The following is a 26,025-nucleotide window of genomic DNA, read 5'->3' on the forward strand; positions in this document are numbered from 1 at the left end:
GTCCTCTTTCTCGCCCATAGCGGTCTCCCACTCCACATCATGGACATTTCCTGGCCGATAGCTATGCTTTAGAGACTCCATTGTCTTCTTTGCGGCTCTCCTCACACTAGATTTTTTGTTCTTCAGAAATGTTTTGACATGCTCTTGCAACCATTTCCTTGAGAATTGTTGCCCCTCAGGGTTGGGGAAACGATATGCATGGTTGTCTCTATATATGTGAGGTTGTAGGGATCTTGCTGATCAAATTTGAGAAAACAATTGATATATGTGGAGTGGATTAATTGGTTGACGTGTGTGCGGAATCTCCTACCCTGTGCTATCCCGAGATCCACCATACCTCCTCTATGAACATGGTAGTATAACCCGCGAGCATCTGATGAAGGCATGTCATGGTTCTCATCTTCTGCTGGAGCAGGGAGCGGTGACTGTGGAGGAGAATCTGTAGTACTTCCCCCCCCCCCCCAAAACAACAACTAGCTCTGCTCCCTCGTCGAGATCAACCAGCGCTAGCGTGCGAGCTGCCCTAACGCTGACTGCCAGAAGAGAGCCGACGTGAATCTAGGACAGAAGTTGGGATAGGTGATGGATAGGTGGACGCCCGTGGCATCGGACCCTGTGGCGTCGTACCCAACGGCGTCGGACCCTGGGGCGTTGGACCCTGTGAAGGAAAAGTTGAACCTGGAGCTGTAGCTGGAAAACTCTGCAGGTATGGAGTGCCACCAGTCGGAGTAGATACCTCTGATAATCCTAAAACTGCTAGATGCGCTCGTGAATAGCGCTTTGTAAGGGTCTGTTGCGAACCTAATCACTCAGCCCGACGACGCAATGCCCTCTCCACATCTGGATCGGTCACAGGTACGGAAGCGGATCCACCAAGAGCGTCCCGAAACCAGCCGAACCTTGATGATGACTGCTGAGGCGACGGCTGTGAATGATAGGCAAAGAGAGCATCGGGATATGACATCCCGTCTGCCATGAAATCCTCCATGTTGCGAAAGCGTGGTGTGGAAGAAGAAGACATGGTCTGCATTTATTACGACAAAGATTAAAATAGGGTATAAAATTCGAATATATGATTAAAAATTTACACATTGACTTTTTTCAAACATTGGATTTTTTAACATTGGATTCTCTATAGTATCCAATGTGGAAAGAATCCAATGTGTGTCTACAACCTATAAAAGAGTCTTGCAAAGCCTTGAGTGCTAATAAGATATTAGTGTGTGTATTGACTAATAAGATATTACTGTGTTTATGATTAGTGTGACTGATTGCGCCATCACTTGGACGGCCATTGGGGCCTAATACATCACCTACGACTTGATCATGAAGGTATGTTTATGTTTTTGTGTTGATTGTTGTTTAATTTAACATAATTAGTGTGTGTTTTAGTGCTGGCTTGTGTAATTGGCTTATGCACACACTAATTAGTGTGTGTTTTAGTGTTGGCTTGTGTAATATTTGGCTTGTGCACACACTAATTAGTGTGTTTTAACATACACTAATTAGTGTGTGCACGCACTAATTAGTGTGTGCATTGGCTTGTGTAATTGGCTTGTGCACACACTAATTAGTGTGTGTTAACATACACTAATTAGTGTGTGCATTGGCTTGTGTAATTGGCTTGTGCACACACTAAATAGTGTGTGTATTGGCCAATCCAATTGACCAATGCACACACTAATTAGTGTGTGTTAATTGGCCAATTGACCAATTGGCCAATCCAATTGACCAATGCACACACTAATCACACACTAAATAGTGTGTGTATTGGCCAATCCAATTGACCAATGCACACACTAATTCCAAACTAATTAGTGTGTGCATTAACCAATCACATTGGCCAATGCACACACTAATCACACACAAATTAGTGTGTGTTAACACATACTAATTAGTGTGTGTATTGGCCAATCCAATTGGCTTGTGCACACACTAATCACACACTAAATAGTGTGTGTGTATTGGCCAATCCAATTGACCAATGCACACACTAATCCCAAACTAATTAGTGTGTACATTGACCAATCACATTGGCCAATGCACACACTAATCACACACAAATTAGTGTGTGTTAACACATACTAATTAGTGTGTGAATTGGCCAATCCCATTGACCAATGCACACACTAAATAGAGTGTGTATTGGCCAATCCCATTGACCAATGCACACACTAATCACACACTAAATAGTGTGTGTATTGGCCAATCCAATTGACCAATGCACACATTAATCCCAAACTAATTCGTGTGTGCATTGACCAATCACATTGGCCAATGCACACTTTCATCACAAACTAATCAGTGTGTGCATTGACCAATCACATTGGCCAATGCACACACAAATTAGTGTGTGTTAACACATACTAATTAGTGTGTGAATTGGCCAATCCCATTGACCAATGCACACACTAATCAGTGTGTACATTGACCAATCACATTGGCCAATGCACACACTAATCACACACTAATTAGTGTGTACATTGACCAATCACATTGGCCAATGCACACACTAATCACACACAAATTAGTGTGTGTTAACACACACTAATTAGTGTGTGAATTGGCCAATCCCATTGACCAATGCACACACTAATTAGTGTGTGCATTGACCAATCACATTGGCCAATGCACACACTAATCACACACTAATTAGTGCATGTGTGCATTGACCAATCACATTGGCCAATGCACACACTAATCACACACTAATTAGTGTGTGCATGGCCAATCCCAAATTTAACATATTAAGTTATGCAAGTAATAAATTTAACAAATTTGACAAATCTAAAAAGTTTAGATTTTGCATGTAACTAATAATTAACAAATTTAGGTTTTGGTGTGTCTTTACTTACACTAATTAGTGTGTGCATTAGAATAATGTACACACTAATTATTGTGTGTAAAGAACACATGCACTAATTAGTGTGTAATTAGTGTATGCATTAATGTTTAGATTTTGCAAGTAACCACTAATTAACAAATTTAGGTTATGGTGTACTTTACTTACACTAATTAGTGTGTGTAAAGAACACATGCACTAATTAGTGTGTGTGTGTGTGTATGCATGTGTGTGCATGCGTGTGTATGAGTGTATGCATGTGTGTATGCGTGTGTGTGTGTATGCATGTGTGTGTATGCGTGTGAAAAAATCAAAAAACATAACAACAAAACTTACATGGAATTGAAGCGCTTGTTGGGAGAGGGTAGGAGAGGGTAGGAGAGTGGAAGAGTAGAAATGGTGGAGAGTATAAGAGTAGAGATGGAGGTAGAGCTCAAAGTTGTGAGGTTCGCGCTCTCGGCTTCTGTGGAGAAGACGATGAAATTCAAATTTTAGGGCTTTGAACTTCGCGGGGCACGTGGGTGCCCCTATTTATTAAAAAAAAATTGAAAATTGATTTACCGCGAGCATTACCGCGCTTATTACCGCACCTATTACCGCGGCGCAAATTCGGGCCATATACACAGATGGCCACGTTCTGACATTATTACTATTGATCCTCAAAATCTATTGGTACTATATTTTTTATAAAATATATATAAAATGAAAGTATTCCTAGTACTTTGAAAATGACATTTTTACCTAAAAGTTTAATTTTTACTTTTTATTGATATTTTATTAACATTCTTTGGTAATTTTATTTTAATTAGTGTATGTAATTTATTAATGTAGGTTGCTTGGGATGATTTTGGCCCGTCCACTGAACCAGATAGATCACAGTGGTTGGCCGAGCGATTACCATGCCCATGCGTGCGGTGCAAATGCGCCATTGCTCGACTTCGACGGATATGCTTGAGCCATGTAGAAGATTATGGACTATGGGACGATCCTCGCAAGCGTGCACGGATGGAAACAAACGATCCGCGAATTGTAGAGGCTATTGACGTCACCCCTCATTGGCGTGTGGTTGGTGGAGGAGGGGAAAAGAGGGTGGAAGAGCGCATGCGCCAAGAATCCATTAGAGAGGGAGGAAGCACATAAAATCAGCCAACTACTGCTGCTCCCTCTTATCTAAGTGACCACATCCCATCTCCTTACATGGATGCAGAAGACGACCATTTGCATAGAATGGTTGAGGATCTCTTTGCACGAGAGGAGGAGCATGAACCAGAGTGTGCATGCGAAGAAGCTTCTGAAAGAACGAGGAGTGAGCTACTCGATTCGGCACACACCGCACTATATGATAGATGCTCTTACTCCATTTTAAGGGCATCTCTCGAAGTCCTTAACCTTCAGGCGATGTTTGGATGGAGCAATGCTAGTGTCGACGCACTTTTGAGGTATGTATACAGATTGTGAAGGATGCTTGTGGAGTGCATAAATTAGCTTCTAATGTACTTTCTTCTTGTGATAGGTTGCTAGGAAAGATGCTGCCAACTGGAAATCACATGCCAGAGAATAGACAAAAAGCCCGCGAAGTGGTGACTGCATTAGGGATGGATTATGATCACATTCATGCTTGCGTGAATGATTGTGTGCTCTTTCGTAATGAGCATGCCGATTGTGACACATGTCCATCCTGCGGGGAGCCTAGGTTCAAAGAAGGAATGCAGAGCAACAGAATTCCATGTAAAGTTTTGAGGCATTTTCCACTCATCCCTCGCATCCAACACATGTTTAGACTGAAGGGTACGAGCGAGCTTTTGAGCTGGCATGCAAAAAATCGCTCCACAGATGGTATTATGAGAGTGCCAGCTGACTCACCAGCGTGTAAGCACATAGAGGACACATGGCTAGAGTTCAGGGATGAGCCTCGTCACTTGAGGATTGGGTTAGCTAGTGATGGAGTGAATCCATTTGGGCACCGCTCTACTTCATGGAGCACTTGGTCGGTAGTGGTTCTAAACTACAATATTCCGCCTTGGGAGGCAACAAAAAAGGGAAACATTTTACTATCACTTCTCATCCCAGGAAAGCACAAGGTAAAAAACATGGATGTATATCTGCAGCCTCTTATTGATGAGCTTCAAGAACTATGGAGAGGCATAGATGTCATTGACATTTCACGGCCACCACGAGACCGCAAAGCCGTCATCAAGTGCATCCTCATGTGGACCATGCATGATTACCTAGGATTTGGAGAGGTATCTGGTAAGTATGCACATGTTAATTGTACTCTTTGATTTAGGTTTAGCATCTCATGTGTAACGTTTGTTTACCTCTTGGCAGGATTGGCAACATCTGGACATAGTGCGTGTCCCACTTGTGGCCCTTCCCTTGTGACAGAGAGACCTCCTCTTCTTGGAAAGGTGATCTATCCCAACAACCTGCATCGCTTCCTACCTCCTTCACATTGTAGATATGCTCCCCCTATCAATGGAGTGCAGGCTTTCCATTGGAACATGGCTGATTGGGCGAAGCATTGGGAGGAGCATCATGGTACCTCACCGCCTCCCAATGGGTTGCCAAAGGGTATGTCGAGGTACTCAATCTTCTTGTCGCTCCCCTATTGGGCTTCGTTGAAAATTCAGCACTTATTGGACCCTATGCATGTATTCAAAAATATTGGGCAAGCTATATGGGATCACATAATTGGCAAGAAGGATTCATTGGGTGCTAGGGAAGATTTAAGAGCCATTAGACGTCTCCCCCCTTCAGCCACGCCCCACATGGGGGAGCGGGGAAAGATGATTCTCCCAAAAGCACCATGGATAATGTCAAAGGCAGACCAAGAGCGGACAAAGCAAGTTTTTGCATCCATTAGAACTCCAACGGGATATATGCAGTCACTCAAAGGTGCTTTCACAAAAACCAAAAAGGGTGGCTCCACTCAATTGTATGGATTGAAATCCCATGATTGGCATAAAATCCTTCAGGTAAGAGTAGAACAGTTTGTGGTGTCTATGTGTCCTTATATATAGGTTGACATTCACTAAGATGTTTTATTGTTTGTAGTTTGTACTTCCCATAACTATTAGTGGTTATGGGGACCCTAAGGTGAAGGCTGCAATATTCAAACTGGGTGAGATTGTGAGGTAATGGGTTTTTTTCAAGTACTATATCATGTTGTGAATGCATGAACTTTGGAATTTTTTTTCATCTACTATATAACGTTTTCCCTGTAGATTTGTGAGCTCCAAGGAGATAGAAGTAGAAGCCATACCAGTAGCCCATCAGCTAGCAGTAGAGGCAGTGTGTGCTATTGAGGATGCATTCCCACGTACAATCCTTGTTAGCCAAATACATCTATTGCTTCACCTTGTTGAGGAGATTTCCATTTGTGGGGTGGTTCACTCTAGATGGATGTTCTTCTTGGAGAGATTCTTGAAGACTTTAAAGGATTTTGTTAGATTGAGGTCACAACCGGAGGTATGCAAAATCAATACAGTATAGATAGCATTTATACGCTATGGAGTTACTAATAAAAATATGTGGTTTTAATGTTTTCAGGCAAGCATGGCAGAAGGTTGGGTGGTGCAACAGGCATTTGTGTATGTCTCACAGTATCTCATCACAGTGGATCCATCATTGCCTCGTCTGTGGTGTGAAGAAGAGGATCCTAGGAAGCACTCAACCATTCCCAGTGGAAAAGTCTCACTCTTGGTCATGGATAGAGAGTTTCATGCCATAGTCAACAACTACTCTTTACTCAATGCCACTATCATGACCAAATGGGTCAATATGTACTTGGAAGCCCGCGCAGCTAGAGAAAGGGATAGAGAAGCATGGAAGAGGTCCCATGGAGGTAGACGTGCACCTCCTTTTCCTAAATATCTTGCAAAATATCCTGATTTGATTCAAGTAGAGTGGATCCATAATGCCATGACCAATGCCAAAGCACAAGGAGAACAAATAAGCCCTAAAGAATGGGAGTATGCGCGAGGATGCTTGCGCAAGGTGAGTGTGTATATGTTATGTATGCATGTATGCAAATCACTTAATGAAATGCGATGTAACCTCTTATGCATTGTGATTGTAGGGTCTCATTTTCAACTCCATTTGGTCCGAAGGCCGACATTTTCGCACCCGCAAGATAGATGAGCGTCAGACCACTAATGATTGTGGCATGATGGGAAACTTTGACACAACAACAGATGAGGTCAGATATTGTGGTACAATAAAGAGAATAATCAAAGTGGATTTCAGATCTTTTCACAAATTCCTCTTTGAGTGCCGATGGTTACGGGTGAGGTCAAAAGACATGAAAATGGGCTCATTATGGTGGATTCCACCCAATTCCATCGGGGAAAAACTGACAACTTGGTGTATCCTAGTATTTGCGAGCAGGTAATTTAGGCTATGTGCAATTAAATTAAATTACAAATTTAAGTTATGTATATCAACTTATTCTTTGTGTGTGATGTACGGGTCTTTTATGTGCCATGTATATATCAAAGAAGACTTTGGTATGTCATTCCAGTCACGCCGCGGGGTAGATCTTTCTTTGCAGAGACGGACATTGAGCCAGTAATTGATCCCATCATACCATCACCACAAGATGCAGAGGAAGATGTAGTAGAAGTTGAAGAAGGTCAACCAAGCCTTGCAAATAGTCATCTTGAGGAGGAGGAAGAGGGAGAAAGCGATGATGATTCTACAGGAGGTGATGGAGAGGAGGAAGAATCTCTAAATTTGTTTATTGATTTGAATACTATGGGTCTAAATATGGATCCTAGTGCTTGTAGAGATCTTGATTAATTTGCAAATGTTTCGTTATGTGCTTATGAATAGTATTTGTAATGGTTTTTTTGTGAGTTCAATGATTTATGTATAGAATTTTTAGAGTGAAAGAGAGATTAAGTAAAGTGAGCAAGCATTCTGGAGAGTGTAGGAGTTGTAGTGTGTAAATAAATTTTTGAGTTGTATTGTATTGGAGGGGGTCCAGCTTTAGCGGTAATGTGCGCAGCAATATTCGCGGAAATGCACGCGGTAATATTTGCGGTAATGTGCCGCTTGAGCATCAAAAGGATTCTCTCTCCTCATTTTGAATTTCTCTCTCTTGTTTTGCGGTAATGGCCCGCGGTAAACACCACGATCTCTCATAGTGTTTGTCTTACCTTTTGTTGGCTCTTTCTTCTTTACTGTTGTAGACTCCTCCATGAGTACTTCAGGTGGAGATGCTCCTTGTGTTGAGGGTGTTTGAGAAGGCATTGAGTCGCTTCTTCCCCCACTTCTAGAAGCTCTTTTTTATGGTCCTTCATCAGCATTCTCACGTCTGCGCTTCTCTTCTACAATCGCCTCATTTTGTTGGCATTTTGTAATGTAGGCATGCACTGACAATGAGTCCACTGGATTGTTCCATCCTGTTTCTAGACGAATGCAATCACCTACTTCATGTAGAATCTCTTTTGTAAGCTTTCCCTTTTTAGCTAATTGCATGACATTTGGCCAAATTTGACCATGGTGGTCACTCACCTCTTCTCATCACAAAAATGCTCAATTTTTACTCCATAAGTAGCTGCCTCAACTGAAGAGGTGGCATGCTTAGAGTCCATATCTTCAACTAAGATTTGCATTCCCCCCTTCCCAAAGTTAGTTCTCAAGGGTAGACCTGTCTCTCTTAAGTGGATTATACCATCCTTAAAAAAGACAACATCTTTTGGCAACGCATCACTAAAATCATCACAATCCCTTCTTACATGGTCTGTATCTATTAACAAACCCTTCTTTGGGCTGTTGTCTTTGCCTAGGAAGTGGCCCTGATGGTTGGCCTTTTTCTTCAAGCTTTGCAAGCTTCACCTTCAAGTCACGCATTCCCTTCACAAGCTCATCTAGCATGGACTAATCAAACTTTGGAGCGATAAAAGTAGGCTTTACCATTTTGTCAGAAGCTGAGGTGGAAGGACTTGTAGTGTTTACTACCATCTTGTCCCTTCTTCTTTGTCGTTTGCCAAGACGTGAGACAGCACCTTCAACCTCATTCCAGTCGGTCTTTAGTCCTTGCTCAACATATTTATCTTCAAGAAGAAGCTCCAAATTTTCTCGAAACTCTTTACCTGCAGCTTGTAAGAAAAGACCTGTCTTCTCTGCATCTAGTGTGGCCCTTTCTGTCCTTGTGAGTTGTGCATAGCGCGGCTCAAATTCCATTAGTAGCTCTGTTATTGATAGTCCTTGCTTTGTCTTGACTACCCATTCTAAAAATGTCCTTTTGGTTACTCTCTCAGAGTCCTCCATGAAATATTCCTCCTTTAAAGCTGCTTTGAGTTCTTCCCAATTTCTCCCATGCCCATCTTTAATTGCCCTAATATGCTCCCTAATTTCTGGAGCAACAACTAGCTCAAAGCTTTGAATCATCTCACCTTCTCACACGCGATGCAGCTCCATCTCCTTCACATACTCGCGAAATACTTGGTTACATGTTTGCCATTGAATTGATCCATTCTATTGACGACCGCTTGTATGGCCTTCGTTGCTGAAATCTCCCTTCTTTCAGTGGCATGGTGTTGTTGCATGAACATTGCAAATGCTTGAAACATTTGCATTGTTGTTGGGTCAAAATGCATACCCTGTTTCTCAACATGATCACCCATGGTCGAGCACAAACTCTCACTCTGACAATTTCACGTCGGGTCCACCGAAAATATGTCAAGAAGTAGGCGGTCTTGCCAGGAAGGCACCGGGCCTCTTGCTGTGAGAGTTTGTGAGGAAGCTCAAGGGTTATAAGAAAGAGCTAAGATGTAGATAACATAGCTTCTAGAGCTAAAGAAGAAATGTAGCCAAAGAAGCCGCTCACTTTTCCTTACAAACACACACGTGATGGAGAGAACTCATGAAAGATAGTCAGAACAAAACAAAAATGAAAACATCGAGATTACAATCATATCGTCTCATGGGTAGGATAAAAGGGATAATGGATGAGTTAATGATATTTAATCTTTGTTGTCCAAATAAGCTGCGGATTTCTCTTTGGAACTGTAGCTTTGTGCTTACTATAATGTATATGTTTTGTCTAGCGATTGGGATTAGTTGTGTGTACAAATCCTCTTGATTCATAATAAAATAACCATATTCACATCAAAAGAAAAGTCATAGTCAATAATAGGTAGTATGATGGGATCTGGTGAGAGAAGTATTTCGTTGAGCCTTTCAAGACCAAATAGAAACACTATGCGTTGCTGAAAGTGAATCTTTCGACTACTCCAAATATTGACCCTAATAGATTGCACTGAATGGAATTGAAAGAAATTACCTCTATGTGGATTATGGTTATTCATCAATGATATACTTAGTATGTTCAAAGATAAAGGTGTGAAAGAAGTGACAGGAGAAGAAGAAGAGAGTTTCTCTCCCAAGCCCTATTGTTGCCTTTAGGCAATAAGGATACTGCGGGGAGAGAAGTACCTGTAGCAAGGAGATTCTAGAGTTTTTGGAGGAGAATGAGAACCTTAAGAGAGAGAGATGCTTGTGGAAGATGAATATATGGTTACTAACCTTGTGCACATAATTGTTTCCCGCAAGAAGGTTGTACCCATTACATTGACAAGGTTGCTGCTTGAATACCTTCCAATGAAACAATTAGGACACAACAAGAGAGATCAAAGGGGGAATAAGATAGAATTAGAGATAGATCTAAGTGTGGTGGTGGTATTCAAGATAAATAATGAGAGATAGAGAAGGATTTACAGACACGTATTGGACTAGATATGCAAATGAAAGAAAAACTAGCAACATATATCTTACATGAGAGCAATCGCCACCACCTTAATGGAGAGAGAAGATGAGGCAAGACTTCAGCCTTTCTTCAAGAGAAAGTGTGGCACTAAGATGAGTACGACACTATGGAATTGATCTATTCTCACTCACTCATAACTTGCCTCAATGAAGAGAAGGTTTCCCTTTCTATAAGTGAGGGAGCCATGTTTTACATAATCACTTGATTAGGCTAAAGAGTTAGCTCAAATCACATGTTCTTTGCATATTTCTTAAAATGGGAAATATTAGGACTCAAAATATCATGAAATTCAGAATTTTTGGTCGTTGAGGCTCCATGTGGGTGCATGATGTATGTGGGCCCCACCTAGGCATCTTCTGTGTGGCTCCAGCAGGGGGTCCCAACTTGTGTGTCTTGTCCTTCAAGGCATCTTTGAGGTGTCACATTCACATGCTTATGTATTTTATCCTCCAAATATCTTATTTTATGGAAAAAGACCAAGATTACCTCTTTTCACTTGATTCACCTGTTTACCATCTCTTCTTGCAGTGTAGTTGTGAGAGGGTTTTTCACTGGTTTCCCTGTAACTTTTGACCTGTAACTCAGATTGACATGCTTCAAAAGGAAAAATTGTCCTACTAAAAGAGCTTGACTTGGTTTTGGCCTTTTCTCCACGCCCTTAGGTCAGGATTTTTAAATTGGGATGGTCCAAGAAGCTTTGGATCTTCCTTTTCATAAAGTCTTCTAGTAGGCCCTTCCCTCTTGTATGTATCCAAGAAGGTATGCATTATTGAAGGGTTATATTATTAAATAAATGTGCAAAGAAGAAAATAATTTATATATGGTAGGGTATAGCTGTGATATTAGAAGAAATATACAAATGCTTTTCCCCCAAACAAAAAGAGGCACAATCATTGATACTTCTCTTGCAGTACTTTCTAATAGTAATGTACATTTATATTACTTCAAAGGTAATACTAAGGTATGGTAGAAAGATTTTATTTATGCATATGAGTATTATATGAAGTATACTTAGGCATCAAAAAGTCACAAGATAAATCGTTTAATGCTCGTTCCCACTATATACGTGCGACAATGCATTCGCATTATAAAAGATCCACTACTTACTGTTCCTAGAGTTTTGTGCATCGTTGGCAACATGGCACACATGCATTGGCTAATACTCCCCATGTTCCTTTTAATGATTATCACATGCAGTCTCACTGGCGCCTTTTCCCATAAAAACTGGTATTGGCCATTTGCATTATTTTGTCATGCTAAGACTTGTCTGACACAGTGACTAGTTTTGGTACTGGTTGTACATAGAAGAGGTTTAGAATGGCTGATTCTAAAATTTCCTGGCCATCAGTACCCAGAATGCGAGTATCTTCTTCTCTAGAAGTCACTCTCTCATTGGAATAATATAGCTTGAACTTGGCCCCATTATAAACATGTGGCAGTAGTAATCCAGATAAATCTTTCAACCTTACTGTGACATTCGAAAACACCCAGTCGACTTCATACGGACCAGCCCAAGCTATCTTTAAATTTGGTTTCTTAGGGCCCATTTTGGATTGAGGATTGATAGAGAAAAACCAACTCGCCCTTCTGGAAGTCCCTAACTTTGATTCGTCTATCATGCCAATGCCTCTTTCTTTGTTGAACAATCTCTTGTTCCAGCATAGCACGTTGTCTTAACTCATCCAACTGTGCTAATTCCTCCAATCTATGTTTAAGATTGTGATTGAAATCCAATCCATACTCAACCACCATCATGAGACTGGAAATCACGAATTTCATAGGCACTATAGCTTCAGTACCATATACCATTCTAAATGGTGTCAGTCCAGTGGTGACTTTATAAGATGTCCTGTAGGCCCATAGAGTAGTCTGGAGCTTAAGATCCCACTGGTGTGATTCCTTCTTCACATTCTTGGTGAGAATGGTCTTGATGGTTTTTTTACTGCTCTCTACTTGCCCATTGCACCTGGAATAATATGGCGTTGACTTCTTGTGCTTCACTGAGAGAATTTCCATCAAAATATCCATAGTATGAGTAATAAAATGTGTCTCTTGATCAAACACAATCTCCATAAGGCATCCATAACAAGATAATATTTTCAAGTAAGAATACAATAGTCGGCTTCACGGTGTTATCTGGAAGAGCCTTGGTCTCTACCCATTTGGTGACATAACAAGTGGCCATCAATATATACCGGTTCTTCCTTGGAGTGATTTTTCTTGAATGGACCCATGAAGTCCATACCCCATTTCATAAATACTTCCAGTGGTTGAACTGGAGTAAGTGGAATCATATCAGCTGTTGTTGGTCTGTCCATCCTCTAGCATATATCACATGTTTTGCAAAAACTTATAACATCAAATATTAGAGTTTGCCACCACAATCCAGCCTGCAAAATATTCTTGTAAGTAATATTAGTGGAGAAATGTCCTCCAGAATCCCCAACGTGTGCCTCAGAAATAACTTGCATTCTTCCTTCCATTGGCACACACCTTTAGAGAACCCCATCTACTCCTAGTCTATAGAGCAATCCTCCTATGAAGGTGAACTTCAGACTCTTAAAATACAAGCCTCCTTTTTTTGGTTCTGAGTTTAGTTTACTGGGAATCCTCCTTTGGAAAGGAATTGGTATACATCATACCATTTTGGATCTGTGTTTTCCTCACCTGCTACCTAAAACAACTGTCCCTCCACTGGCTCATCTCTCAAGGATACTTATGAGTATCAATCAGTAATTATGGATAGGAAATCAACACCAGAATGGGATTTATCGGGCTTGTGAAATGTGCGAAATTCAAACTCCATCAAGAACATCATACATTTGATCAATCTTCCTTGAGTAATAACTTTGCTAATAAAAAATAATAATGCTTGATGATCCACATAAAAATGAAATATCTTGCCTAGCAAATAATGTCGGAACTTAGTGGCACTGAAAACCATTCCTTCTCTCTCTGTAGTAGTATATCCTTGTTCAGCCGACTAAATCTCTGACTAGAAAAATACACTGGATAATCAGTCCTCCCTTCTGGTTGAGCCATGATTGCTCCCATTGCCAGCCCTAAAGCATCAACATGCACATAGAAAACAACTTCCCAATTAGGTTGTCAGAGTACTGGCTTATTGATAATGGCATTCTTCAAACATTGAAAACTCTCCTCACATTTAGCAGTCCAAATGAATTGCTGGTTTTCTTTGTGAGCTCATACAATGGTAATGCCTTGGAAGAAAACATATGAATAAATCTTCTATAAAAATTGATATATCCCAAGAATGAACTTAACTCTGATGTTGTGCGGGGTGCTTTGGCCTGTTGGACACACTAGATCTTATCATTGGCCATCTCTATGCCATTCCTTGACACTATATGACCCAGTAGTTGTCCCTTCCAGACCAGGAAAATAGATTTGAATGGGTTAAAACATATCCTTTTTTCCTTACAACGCTGGAAAACCATTTCCAAAAAGAGAAAATGCTTCTTCTTAGTTGAGAATACAGTAAATTCATCCATAAATATGGCGAGAAATCAATGGATGAATTCACTGAATATCTCCATCATACATCTTTAGAAGGTCGCTGGAGCATTGCAAAGACCAAATGGCATAACCAGATACATGAATGCACCCCATTCAGTAATAAAAGTAGTTTTACTCCGGTCTTCAGGAGCATTGCAAAGACCAAATGGCATAACCAGATACATGTGCACCCCATTCAGTAATAAAAGTAGTTTTACTCCAGTCTTCAGAGCAATCTGTAGCTGATTATAACCACTATAGACATCCATAAAGCTATACATCTCATGGCCTGCAATCTCATTGAGAAGCATATCTGTAAAAGGTAATGGAAAAGGATCCTGGATGGTTTGAGCATTCATCTTTTGATAATCCACACAAACTCTAAGCTTTCCATTCTTCTTGGGCACTACCACAATAGGAAACAGCCAGTCACTACTAGCGACTTTTGTAATGAATCTAGCCTAAGGAAGATTTTCGATTTCTTCCTTGACCTCCTTAGCATAATTTGGATTCATTCTATACTGTTGCAGTCGCACTAGTCTGGCATCCAGCTTCAAAGGTATTCTATGTTGACAAACTTCTGGATCTACACCTTTTGAATCGGTATGTTCCCATGCAAATACGTCTTTGTACTTCTGGAACATGAGTCGGGCTTTTTGTTTCATTCCTGGATTTAGGTGCTTGTTTACTTTGATCAATCTAGGACTTTCCTTGGAACCCAGGTTGCACTCTTTGATTTCCTAATCATCTGGAAGCAACCAGTTAGGTCCACCTTCCTTCCTTTTGGTTGACTCCTTAGCATAATCCTAGGACGGACCTCTTAGTATTGAACTGTCATTCTACACTTCAGTAACTTCTTCATAGTGTACTTGTTCAGAGGCCGCTGGTGTACTGGAATGTGAGAATTCTTCTTTAGAGTCAACTGGTTTCTCTGGCCGTCCAGTTAGCTGAGCTGTCATTCACTAGAATTCAGCTCAGTGAACTGACCTGGAAATTGCTTCCTTTTCTTTTCAGCCTGATCTTTGTCAAATAATACTGCTTTTAGGTCCATCTCAGCCAATGGAAAAATATTCATTGCTGCTAGTTCCTCTCAATTTTCTTTACCCCATACTTCTGGAAAATCTCTTCTGGTTGTAGTGCCTTTCTCCAGCATCTAGTGTTGTTTGTCTGGATCTGAATTCTTCTATTGGCGCCTTGTATTGTCAGAGTCTGATTGGCATAGTCATGAACAGCCTGTGCCGTTTGCAACCATGGGCACCCTAGTAGCATCCAATATGCGCCTTGCACATCCAATACTAGGAAGCTGGTCTTGACTTTTATTTTCCCACCCTTATTTGCATACTCTCTATCATCTTAGTTGCCTGCAAAACTCTCTGATCGGCCATTCAAACTTTGAAGGCTGTACAACAGGTTTCAAGTTTGTGATACCCATTCTTTGTTGAAGGTGTGCCCCAGGATGTTTACTTCTGCCCCTCCATCCATTATGACACCGGATAGTGGCTCCCACTGTTTCCTAACTTTGTAGTCTACCTAGATCACTGGCACTTCATCATCTCTAACAGCTGCCAAGTCAACTGCTATGGCATCCGCTTCAGCTTTTCTTTGCTATCTGTGAAATTTGCTGATTCAGGTAAATTTTTTTTTATGTCGTCTAGTTTGACTCTCAGTTTTTGAATTCTTTCACAGATCTTAACATGAATTTCTTCTCTTTCTTGATTAGAGTTATTATCAGACTTTAAGAATCGGGACTATCTGCACAATACCACTCCTCTATCGTCCTGGTACCTATTGTGCCCCCTTCATTATTTCCCATTGTAGTTAGATCTAATTTAAAGTTCCCTAAATCTTCCATCAGTCCTTGAAATGCAGCCATCATAGTCTCAGGAATCCCATACCCTAATTGATCTGGTTGTGTTTTCTCAGCAGACTGGACTGGTATCTTTTGAATGACCCAAGCATCAAAACTTTCTAGCTGCTCTGGTAGCTTCTTGGCCATATCTTCTATGATCTTAGCCACCAGTTCTCTTTGCTCTTGCCATTCATCGACTACCTTCTCTTTTCCCTTTGCCTTCCATACCTCTCTTTGCTGAGCCCATTTGCTAGTTTCAGAACTGGCTCGCTTTTCTGGCTCATCTGGGATTTCCTCAATGACTACCCCTTTACTGTGTGTAACTTCTCATACTGGAACTGGCTCTGGGGCTTTTGCCTCAGTAGCCGCAGTGCTAGGTGCTTCTGGACATTGAGACACAAAATACCCATACTTGCCACAAGTATAATAGTTAAGGCGTTGATTTTGAAAGTTACTACGACCCTAACTCGGCCAATACCTCCCTGGTATCTACCGCGCCTAGTACAGTACCACTGGTACCTGATTTCTCCTCTTGCGGTACAATGGTTGTCTCTACTCTGGTTGGTTCAACATTGGTAAATGCCACTACAGACAGATCCTTTCCCTTCTTCTTGAAGTGATGAATGCGAATCCCACAATTGTTCCATAAATGACTGTATGCTTTGCAATAGGTACACTGTGGACATTCATTGGAAATATGATCTTTAGATTTGCACCTTGAGCACCAGGTTTCCATTCTCCTAACTGGTTGTCTGGTGTGGCTGATTGCAACAATATGCCGGGCCATTTCATCAATCTTTCTAGACCAAGACCCCTTCTTGGCCTTGTCTTTGCTCCTTTCATCTGAGCTGTTGTCAGAGCTACTGGAGGTCTCACTAGAATTAGAATTCTCAGTGGAAGAACTGCTACTGTTGGACCTTCTCTTCTTGTGACTTCTCTCCTTCTTAGCGTGCTATTCAAGCTTCAGAGCTCGCTACACCAAATCATTAAATTTCTTTGTTGGTGCAAGCACCTCTTGTCCTCTGAGCTTCTTACTGCGGAACCCATTTAAAAACCATGCATGTAACCTCCTTTCTAATGGTGGCTCTTGCAACTATCTGGTTAACTCCTTGATCTTCTCAACATAGCTTCTAACTAACAAATTTCCTTGTTTAATCTTATCTAGCTCGCAGAGGATGTCCTCATCACCCCTGTTGTCTGAATATTCCAATCTAAAAGCCTTGAGCAATTTGTTGTATGATCTGAGTTGGCAAGCTGGGTAATGGTAATACCATTTCCTTGCTGCATCTTTGAGTGTCTGAGGAAAATATTCTCCCCAGTCGTCTTCATCAATATTCTTCAACTCAACATACTGTTCAAAAGCTTGAATATGAACATCTAGACCATCTTTCTTTCCTCGTTTGAACATTGGGCAAGAGATTTTCAATGAAGAAGTATAATCATGCTGGTCGGCATCGTCTCTGCTTCTTCTACCCTTGGGAGCCCGACTTTGTCAAGAAGACTTTCTCTAGTGATATGTGTTAGCATCCCAATCAACTTCTTCTTCAGTCTTAGTTTCTGTCTCTTCTCTGAATTTTTTGCTGGAACTATGACGACTGCCCTTGTTGCCCTTGGATCCATCTGCCTTGTGTGTGGACCAAGAACTCCTAGTTTTGCGTTCTTCCCGTTCAGCTCTTCTCCTCCTCGAATGACTGGAGTGCTGAGAGTCCTTTCCCTCTTCAGCATGACTGTGCTCCTCCTGAGCCTCAATCTTGCTCTTCGGGTCCTTCTTAGGAACAAACTCTCTTTCTGATACCTCAAGAATAGGGTTGACACGGTCGAAAATAGTGCCTAGCCAGGCTGATGGTTTGCGACCACGATTGACTTTGGGCACCATCAGTACAGGCTAAAAATTCTAATTGGGAGATAAGAGTTTTCTGGTCAAAGAGCGAACAACTCTAAACACCGTGATCACCAAAATGGAATTGGAACTGGTCTCTTCAGACAGCTGATTCGAGTGTTATAATTTAAAGCTACTGGTTATGTCGTCAGTTCAGTTAGTGAGATTGGAAACAGAGAACTGACTAGACTGAAATAGATAATTAAACTGGGATGCTATACTAAAATGAGAGACATACTGAAAGACTAGAAAGAGTATTTGCAGATTCAGATCAATAACTCAAGGACAACCAGTACAGTGTATAATGGGTTTAAGCTCAAATGATTACAGAAGTAATGATTACAGAGTGAAGCTAGAGGCGAAGAGCTCGTAATCCCAAAATTTCTTAGAAAGATAAAGCCAAAAGACAATCAGCTAAGAAGTCAAGAAGCTCAGAAGCCGAAGGTTTTATTTATAGCTCCCAGGAGTTACTACAGTAACTGCCTGCGGAGATTACTACAAATGTGAGTGATCTGTTGTTCGGCCTTCTAAGGGACATTTCCCACCTACTCAAACTGTCCTCACCTTCTACACACCTCCATTGTAGTACCAAGAAATCTCCTCCTCCTCTCCTCTTTCTCTCTCTCCCCCCCCCCCCCCCCCCCCCCCCTCTTCTCTCCCCCTTTCTCCCCCCTACTCCCACCACCCCCTCTCACACCAAGCAAGCTCCTCTCCCCCCACCACCACCTCCTTTCCGAAATCAAGCAAGAAAGATGGTGAGTGGGTTCCACAAGAGCTTAGCAAAGGGGCAGAGGTATACATGCTACCATCCACTACTGACCCCCAGTATGTTTGAGATAGTGGAATTATGAACCACCATTGGAAGGGGTGTCTCCTTGGTTTGAAGAATTTCAATGACAAGGGGACCACAACTACTATGTAATGTGTGTTTTGTCAAGCAGGTGGTTGAAATAACTTGCTCAAAGGGAAACTTCCACCAAATTGTGAGTACCCCTCTAGCAATGAGGAGTTTTTTGTGATGTCACAATGGAAGGTATTTTTATTTTTTTAATTGTGTGTTTGTTATCTTTTACATTGAGTTTTTCATTTACATCCGTGGAGGGGTTTTTAGCCTATTGTGCACATATAAATCTCTTCATTCGGTTTTCATAGTGATGGTCCTTTTTCAAGAACCAAGGTTGTGCAAAGTAAGAATTTTGTCTAGTTACACTCCTAAGTTGTGCTCAATAGTGTTGTCGTGTAGCTTCGCTTCCACTATGGGAAAAAGAGGAAAAGGATACATATCAAGCCTATTTGAAGTCTGTAGATTTATTGAGAGTAGTGAACAAGACAAGTTGAATGCTAAATATATGCTAGATGCGGATTTCAAGGGCCAAAAAACTATGTTTTTATGCTAAAAATGGATATGTTCAAAGTTGTCAAAATAGGAATTTATGGACTAAAAATGTAGTACTCGGAAGGCTCTACTAGCTTGTCTTTTTGGCTGATCAATACGAGTTACAGGGTGAGAGATAATGCAGAGTGAAGGTGAAGTGCTTTGCATATCCTTGCCAGACTAGACATGTACAACTGAGTGGTCAGAGCTGAGGTGAGTGCATGAGTATGAAATGCTCAGTTTATAGCGCATGTTGGTCTTTTTGGATCAATAATTGGAGCTCGAACTGGAAAGATATGGCCAGTTGAATGTTTGTTGAGATCCGACTGTCAGATGACTTAGGGGTCCAAATGGTTCTTTTCCTCATTTTTGTGGCCTTGATTGGTGAGCATGATGGGGTCAAAATGTGGCAAGGTCCTTGGAGTTTGGAGTCCATACGGAGGACTTCTACCAAGATCTCATGGATTGGTCATTTGATCCATGAACAAAAAATGGAAACGTTCCCAAAATGGGGGGTAACTTTAGTCCTCATGGGGTCTAATGAAGAGTTTTGTTTTAGTCCACCAAAGGGGGAGCGCCCTACAACTCCCATGTGCACCACAAATGTTCCCATATGCAATGGTGAGGGTCAAAAGGTTGGGATCATATATAAGCCAAATTATGGATAATGGGGTGTATCACAAAGGAAGAGCTCTTGTGGAGCTCGTGGCCATGGATGAGTAAAGTTGTGTGTTGTTTGTGGCCCTACCAAGCGCACGCTGGTGGGATTTGGTAGCATGTAGTGGTGTGGCAATCAACGGTGATGCTTGTGTGGCAAGCAAGGTCTCCTTAGGGGCTTGCACACGTGATCCTTAAGGATCCCTTTTTATTGAAGAAAAAACCCCCCCACTAGCACTAGTGCTAGTGCTTGGGAGGGGTGGGGTTTGGACATATGAAGAGAGAGAGAGAGAGAGAGAGAGAGAGAGAGAGAGAGAGAGAGAGAGAGAGAGAAGTGAAGTGGAGGAGATACGCATGCAAAATATCCATAATGAATGGGGGACACGTGTCCGGTGAAACAGGACTTACCAAAATTGTTTTAAAAAATCCCCTCTAAAGGGAATTTTTTCAGTTACTTGGGTTTTTGTTGGCTTTCTCAAAGGAGGACAGAGGGGATTACAAGAGTTCTCTTTTTAATATAGCTCATTTATCAAGCTTTACATAGCCATTTTGAACATTGTATTAGCCTTAATCTCTCCTAATCTTTTCCCTCATAGCCATATTCTCTCCTAATCTCTCGCGTATAGCCTTATACTCACTTAAACTTAACCATTAGTCCTACTGAAACCCCTATAAGGAATTTGAACTCCACAGCCCTTGGTTATTTGAAGTTTACGGGGCCGTTTACGGTTCAAACTCGTAACTAAGAGCTATCAAGTTGATGTTCCAAATTTTAAAACATATGAGTCTCCGATTTTTTTTAGAATTTGTAAAAGAGTCTATTAATTTAAGGTCACATGTCGTGCATCTTTCTCTCACTTTGCAAACCCTTAAACCCTGGCATCTTTGTGAACCCAATGCGAAGCAAGCCGGGGTGGGAGATTTTGTTGAGAAGATGACTACACTGCAAGAGGCTGCGATGCAACAAATGATGCAACAATTTTTTGCTTATATGCACAACAACATTCTACTCAACAATAACACAATCTGTAAGAGTGGATTTGTAAAGCTTGATAGACTGTCACATACAAATTACAATGGTTTGAAGGCCAAGATGTCTCTAAATTTTTCAATATATATGAACAATTAGTGGAAGATAATGGAATCGATGATCAAAATGTAGTAGAAGGGTTTCACTTCATTGTAGTGCCTAAACTTAGAGCTCAAATTAGAGAAATACAAGCAGCACAAGCCCCAAATTGGCAAGAATTAAAAAAGGCTTTGCAATAAGAGTACTTTATTGAAGATTCTCAGAGGGTAACAAAACAAAGTCTTGTGAAGTGGGTGTAGAAGAGGAATAAAAACTTATTCGTATGAGAGATGCTACAAGAATTTGAAAAGAAATTTGAGCAGTTATCTATGGCAAAGCAACATTCCATGAAGCCCAAAAAGGTTGAATTGTTTATTCAAATTGCTAATCCATGACTTCAAAAGAGTTTGGTACAATTATTAGAGGACTCAACAGGTGAATTGGGATTAATGTCTGGCTGGAAGATAGTCTCTGAAGTAGTTAATATGATCGTGAAACGTCACATGTGGGTCACCTTTAGCTCTTGCACCTTCATCATCAATCTTGTTGTATACATGCAACCCATATGTAGCTGCTTCTACAAGAGCAACATTATGCTCTATTTCCTCCACTAACTTCATCATACCACCCCTTCCAAAATTCAACCGGAGCTACTCACCTATTTCCGAGAGATGAATCTTTCTATCTTTCCAAAAAACCACATTTTTCTTTTAAGCTTCATCAAAATCTTCACAATCTTTGCGTTCATGATCTTTACTATCCCACCATATACAATGATCATCTCAATTATTGCGTGGAGAATGGCTAGACCCTAAGCTAGACCCCTTCACAACTAACCCTTCAAGTTTTACCTCTTTAAATTAAAATTTAACTCTTGTATACTTTTCACCAATTCATTAGGCATTGGCTCCAAATGGGAGGCAATGAATAATATTTTTTATGGGCATTTTAAATTCAAACTGCAATTGCTCTTTGGTTTTGAATATATGCTAACAAGCACAAGTAACTAGAATTGTCTGAGACAACATTTTCAGTGACATGTTAATGTGCTTATAACCCATAACACATTCACTATGATGAACACCTTCATGATCAAATACATCTCATTTGTTTCTTCGGTTCTAAAACTGAGTGGAAAGAATTTTTGAAACCTATAAAATGATTCTTATGGAGAACAACACAAAAGACACAAACCCATGGCAATGGGGGAAATGGGAATGTGTGGTGAGACCCAAGGACCAAGGTGGAATTTTGGACCATGTGCTGCATGTCAAAGACATGCACACAAAACTAGCTATCTCACTTACTTCTCAAAGGCAAGAATGGGCCGTCATGGCTTGGGGGAAATGATCAAAATTGTGGAGCTCGTATCTCAAGGAGGCATGTGGAAGGAGGTTAAGGTGCATGATAAAATTATGGCACCTAGATGGACTCTCCTTAAGCTAGGCAAAGCACAAGTGAAATTGCACTAAAGTGTAATAAAGTATCTTTGTCTCTAGAATTGAGAGAGAAAGTTGGATACTTCAGGTGCTCCATTTTACATTGGTCCCCCTGGCATTCCAAACTTGGAAGCCTGATCCTTGAACCCTTTTTAAAGGGAAGTTTCATGAAAGGTGAGTAACAAAGGGATGTCAAACCTTTCACAGCTCTAGGATGATAGAAATCTCTCCTAGAAGGATGTGGAGCAAGAAGTAGCTCAACACAACTTGAGTATGTAGGAAAGGCTTCTCATCATCACAATTGTTTAAGGTTTGTCCTCCTCACCTACGCTTGTGATCAAGTCAACGCTGGATTGAAAAGCTTGGAATTGGCAAAATGACACAGTATTTACACTCCCCATATCCAAACCATCTACAACAAGTTGATATTCAAAGTTGACTAGTATGCACCAATCGTCAAGATATGGAAGGAAAATTGGCCAAAAAAGCATCGATAGAAGTGTGTAAATGCCATCTAGGATTCAAAATGGCCGGTCTACATGAAGATATTTACATGTAAGTTGTTATGAGGATACATCACCATCAGGAACACAATTTGTGCTAGAGGGATTGGCACTAACACCTACTCTAGTTGTAGATCAGTCTTAGAGAATCCCCTCCATTTGTTCAAAAACTACCCTTCCATGCGGTGTCTAGCCACAAAAATATGCAAATGGGTGCAAAAGACCTAGGGGTTACCTTCTCCACAAATGACCTTATCTTGGGAGGATGTAGATTCCAAACCAAACCATTTTGTTCTGCACCCAAATCACCAAATACTATTATTTGAAATAGATGTGGAAAGCCCAAACCTTCATGCCTTCATACCTTTGAAGGAAAATATGTCGTGGATCAGCTCAATGAGGTTTTAAGTGAGAGCATTGAGATTATTTCTATTGTGGGATCAAAGAGAGAGGTAGCTTGCAATGCTGAAGAAGGGAATCATACACTTAGTTAAATCGACTTTTTGAGTAATCCTTGGTAATTCTTTATCAAGCTCCTATTATGTCTCTTTTCAAGCCCCCTCAAGGCACATGCAGTGCTTGAGGTTGATCATATATTGTCCCCTCAAGGCACATGCAGTGCTTGAGGTTGATCATGTATTCTTCTCAAAGTAAAAATAACTTCTCCCCTCACAATTGTGAGTATGACAAAAAAAAAAAGATATATAAAGTGTTCTTTATTTGACTCTTGGAGAGTAAAAATGTCATACGTTGAAGCCATGCACATTTTCTTCATGGTTGTGTGGGCATTGTGTGTCATCTCTTACAAATAAATACAAACAATAACTTGCAAAGGGATTGTGTGTCTACCTACCTTGGTTACTATCACATGCTAAAATAACTAGGGGCATAGGGCATGGTTGATGAGAACTTTTACATGCACTATGAAGCTATAGTCATGTTATTTGAGTTTGTTCTATTGGAATATGCAAAAACCCCCTGCCCCCCTTCTCTGTCTCTCTCTCACTCTCAATTACTATTTTCTCTTACCAATGTAACATGACATAAGAAGACATTGAAAACTCCCACTTTATGTGTTAGACTTCCCACATTGCATTACCAATCACAAAATATTGTTTTCCCTAATGAAGGAAACCATACTCCTATTAAAGGTATTAAAGGAGAGCCTATTCCCTTACATACAATCTGTACCATAGTAGCAATCCACTTGAGGCTTTAGTTCACAATACCTATGATGAAAGATGGGCCATTGAGGCACTGGCGAAGAGCCCCTTTGTGTTTTCATACTGTGCCCTTTGTAAGCTATACCATATACTTGATCGTTGAGCTTTTGATCTCAAGGTTTCTTTCCTCACAGATCCAACAACAAAGTCAAAGGTTCAAAGAGAGAAAAAAGAACAAGAACGATAATAGAAGTTTGAATTCCTTAGGAACAACTACCTCCTCTTTATCTCTCCATGTCTCTATTAGTCTCCATCTCTTGCTGAAGGTGGAGTGGGAACAACCGGTGACGAGCCCAAAGCGTGACACGGACCCCAACGGCCTCGAAACGCCAGGAGCCGATGCACGTCAAGCCCGCCACGGTGAAGCGAACAGGGGGCATCACCTACCTTTGAGCGATTAGGACGTAGACAACAGTGATTGGAGATATCACAAACTCTACACACACACACACACACACACACACACACACACAGAATTACGCAGGTGATGAAAACCCTCGGGGTGTGAGGGAAAACTATTTTCATGCAATATTGACAACAATCCTTATTTTTGGCCAGGTGGATACCATGGTGATAGAGAAATAGAGAGAGATAGTAAGCCTAATAGTGTGTTCTCTAGAGGTGACTCATAGACACGAGGATTTCTTCTAGTGTGAGTGTGTGTGTTGACCATCGGAGTCGAGGTGTAGACATGGCTTCTTCACATAGTGCTCATTCCCACAATTCTACACTAAATTCCCTCTCTCGTGATGCAAGTGTTGCCGATTCCTCCCCCCCAAAATGCTACCAAGTGCTGACCTCTGATGAAATTGCCACCCCCCTCCAATCTCTCACAATCTCCCCCCCAACATCCCAAATCAATCTCCCCACCCAAATCAATTTCCCCTTGATAGTGACCTCTCAGTGCCTTTTTATAGGTGCTGGCTACTTTAGGTTAAGGTAATCTGATTAGATTAAGGTTCCTAATCAGGGGAGACAAAGCAAGGCGGTGGGTCCTGGATGGTTGACCCTTGCTTTGTCTTGGGGAATACTAGAAAGGAAAACTCCTAGGTGGGCCTTTATGGCCGTGATAATTTACAAATTGGGATTTTTTTTTACAAGATTTGGTTTAAAACTGGGAAAGATGATGATAACCTATGGATTTTATTGAACAGGGCGTCGTCGATGCGATGCCGGTGAACGGCGGCCTTAGCTGGTGCATCGATGTAGCGCCTTCGTCATTTTCGTGGTCGGCCGGGGCATGCCTTCGGCACCCTTTCTTGTTTCAGTATCGGCCGCGCGCGACCTGTCCATCCTTTCTTTTTGTTGATGACGTCGATTCTTTGGTTTTTTTTATTTTTTTGATGTGTGCGTATAGGCGTGCATGTTCGGTGTGTTTGTGTTCGTACGTGTAAACGTGTGTGCTATATGTGAGTACGCATAGGAGTGTGTGCTTGTGGATGTATGTAATTATGTGTGCGAGAGTGTTTTTTATAAAAAGTGTTGTGAGTGTGTGCACATTGCTCGGGGTTGTGTGTGTATGTATCGGGAGAGTGCGTGCATGGGTGTGAATGAGTGTTGGTGGGAATGAGGGACTATATAGTTATATATATATATATATATATATATATATATATATATATATATATTAATGGTGCGTGCTGTAGAGAACGGGGGGGGTGGAGATGGCGTGAGTGTGTGTGTGTGAGGGGGACTGGCGAGGGTCTGAGAGAGGGTGTGTGAGTGTTTGTTGGCGTGTGTGTGTATTATGAGAGAGAGAGGGACATTCCTGTACACTGGGACTGCATAGGCTGAGAGAGAGAGAGAGAGAGAGAGAGAGAGAGAGAGAGAGAGAGAGAGAGAGAGAGAGAGAGAGAGAGAGAGAGAGAGAGAGAGAGAGAGAGAGAGAAGTGAAATGAAATG

The sequence above is a fragment of the Adiantum capillus-veneris genome, chromosome 5, assembly GCF_014529385.1.
Source record: "Adiantum capillus-veneris isolate H3 chromosome 5, ASM1452938v2, whole genome shotgun sequence".
Classification (NCBI taxonomy): Eukaryota; Viridiplantae; Streptophyta; class Polypodiopsida; order Polypodiales; family Pteridaceae; genus Adiantum; species Adiantum capillus-veneris.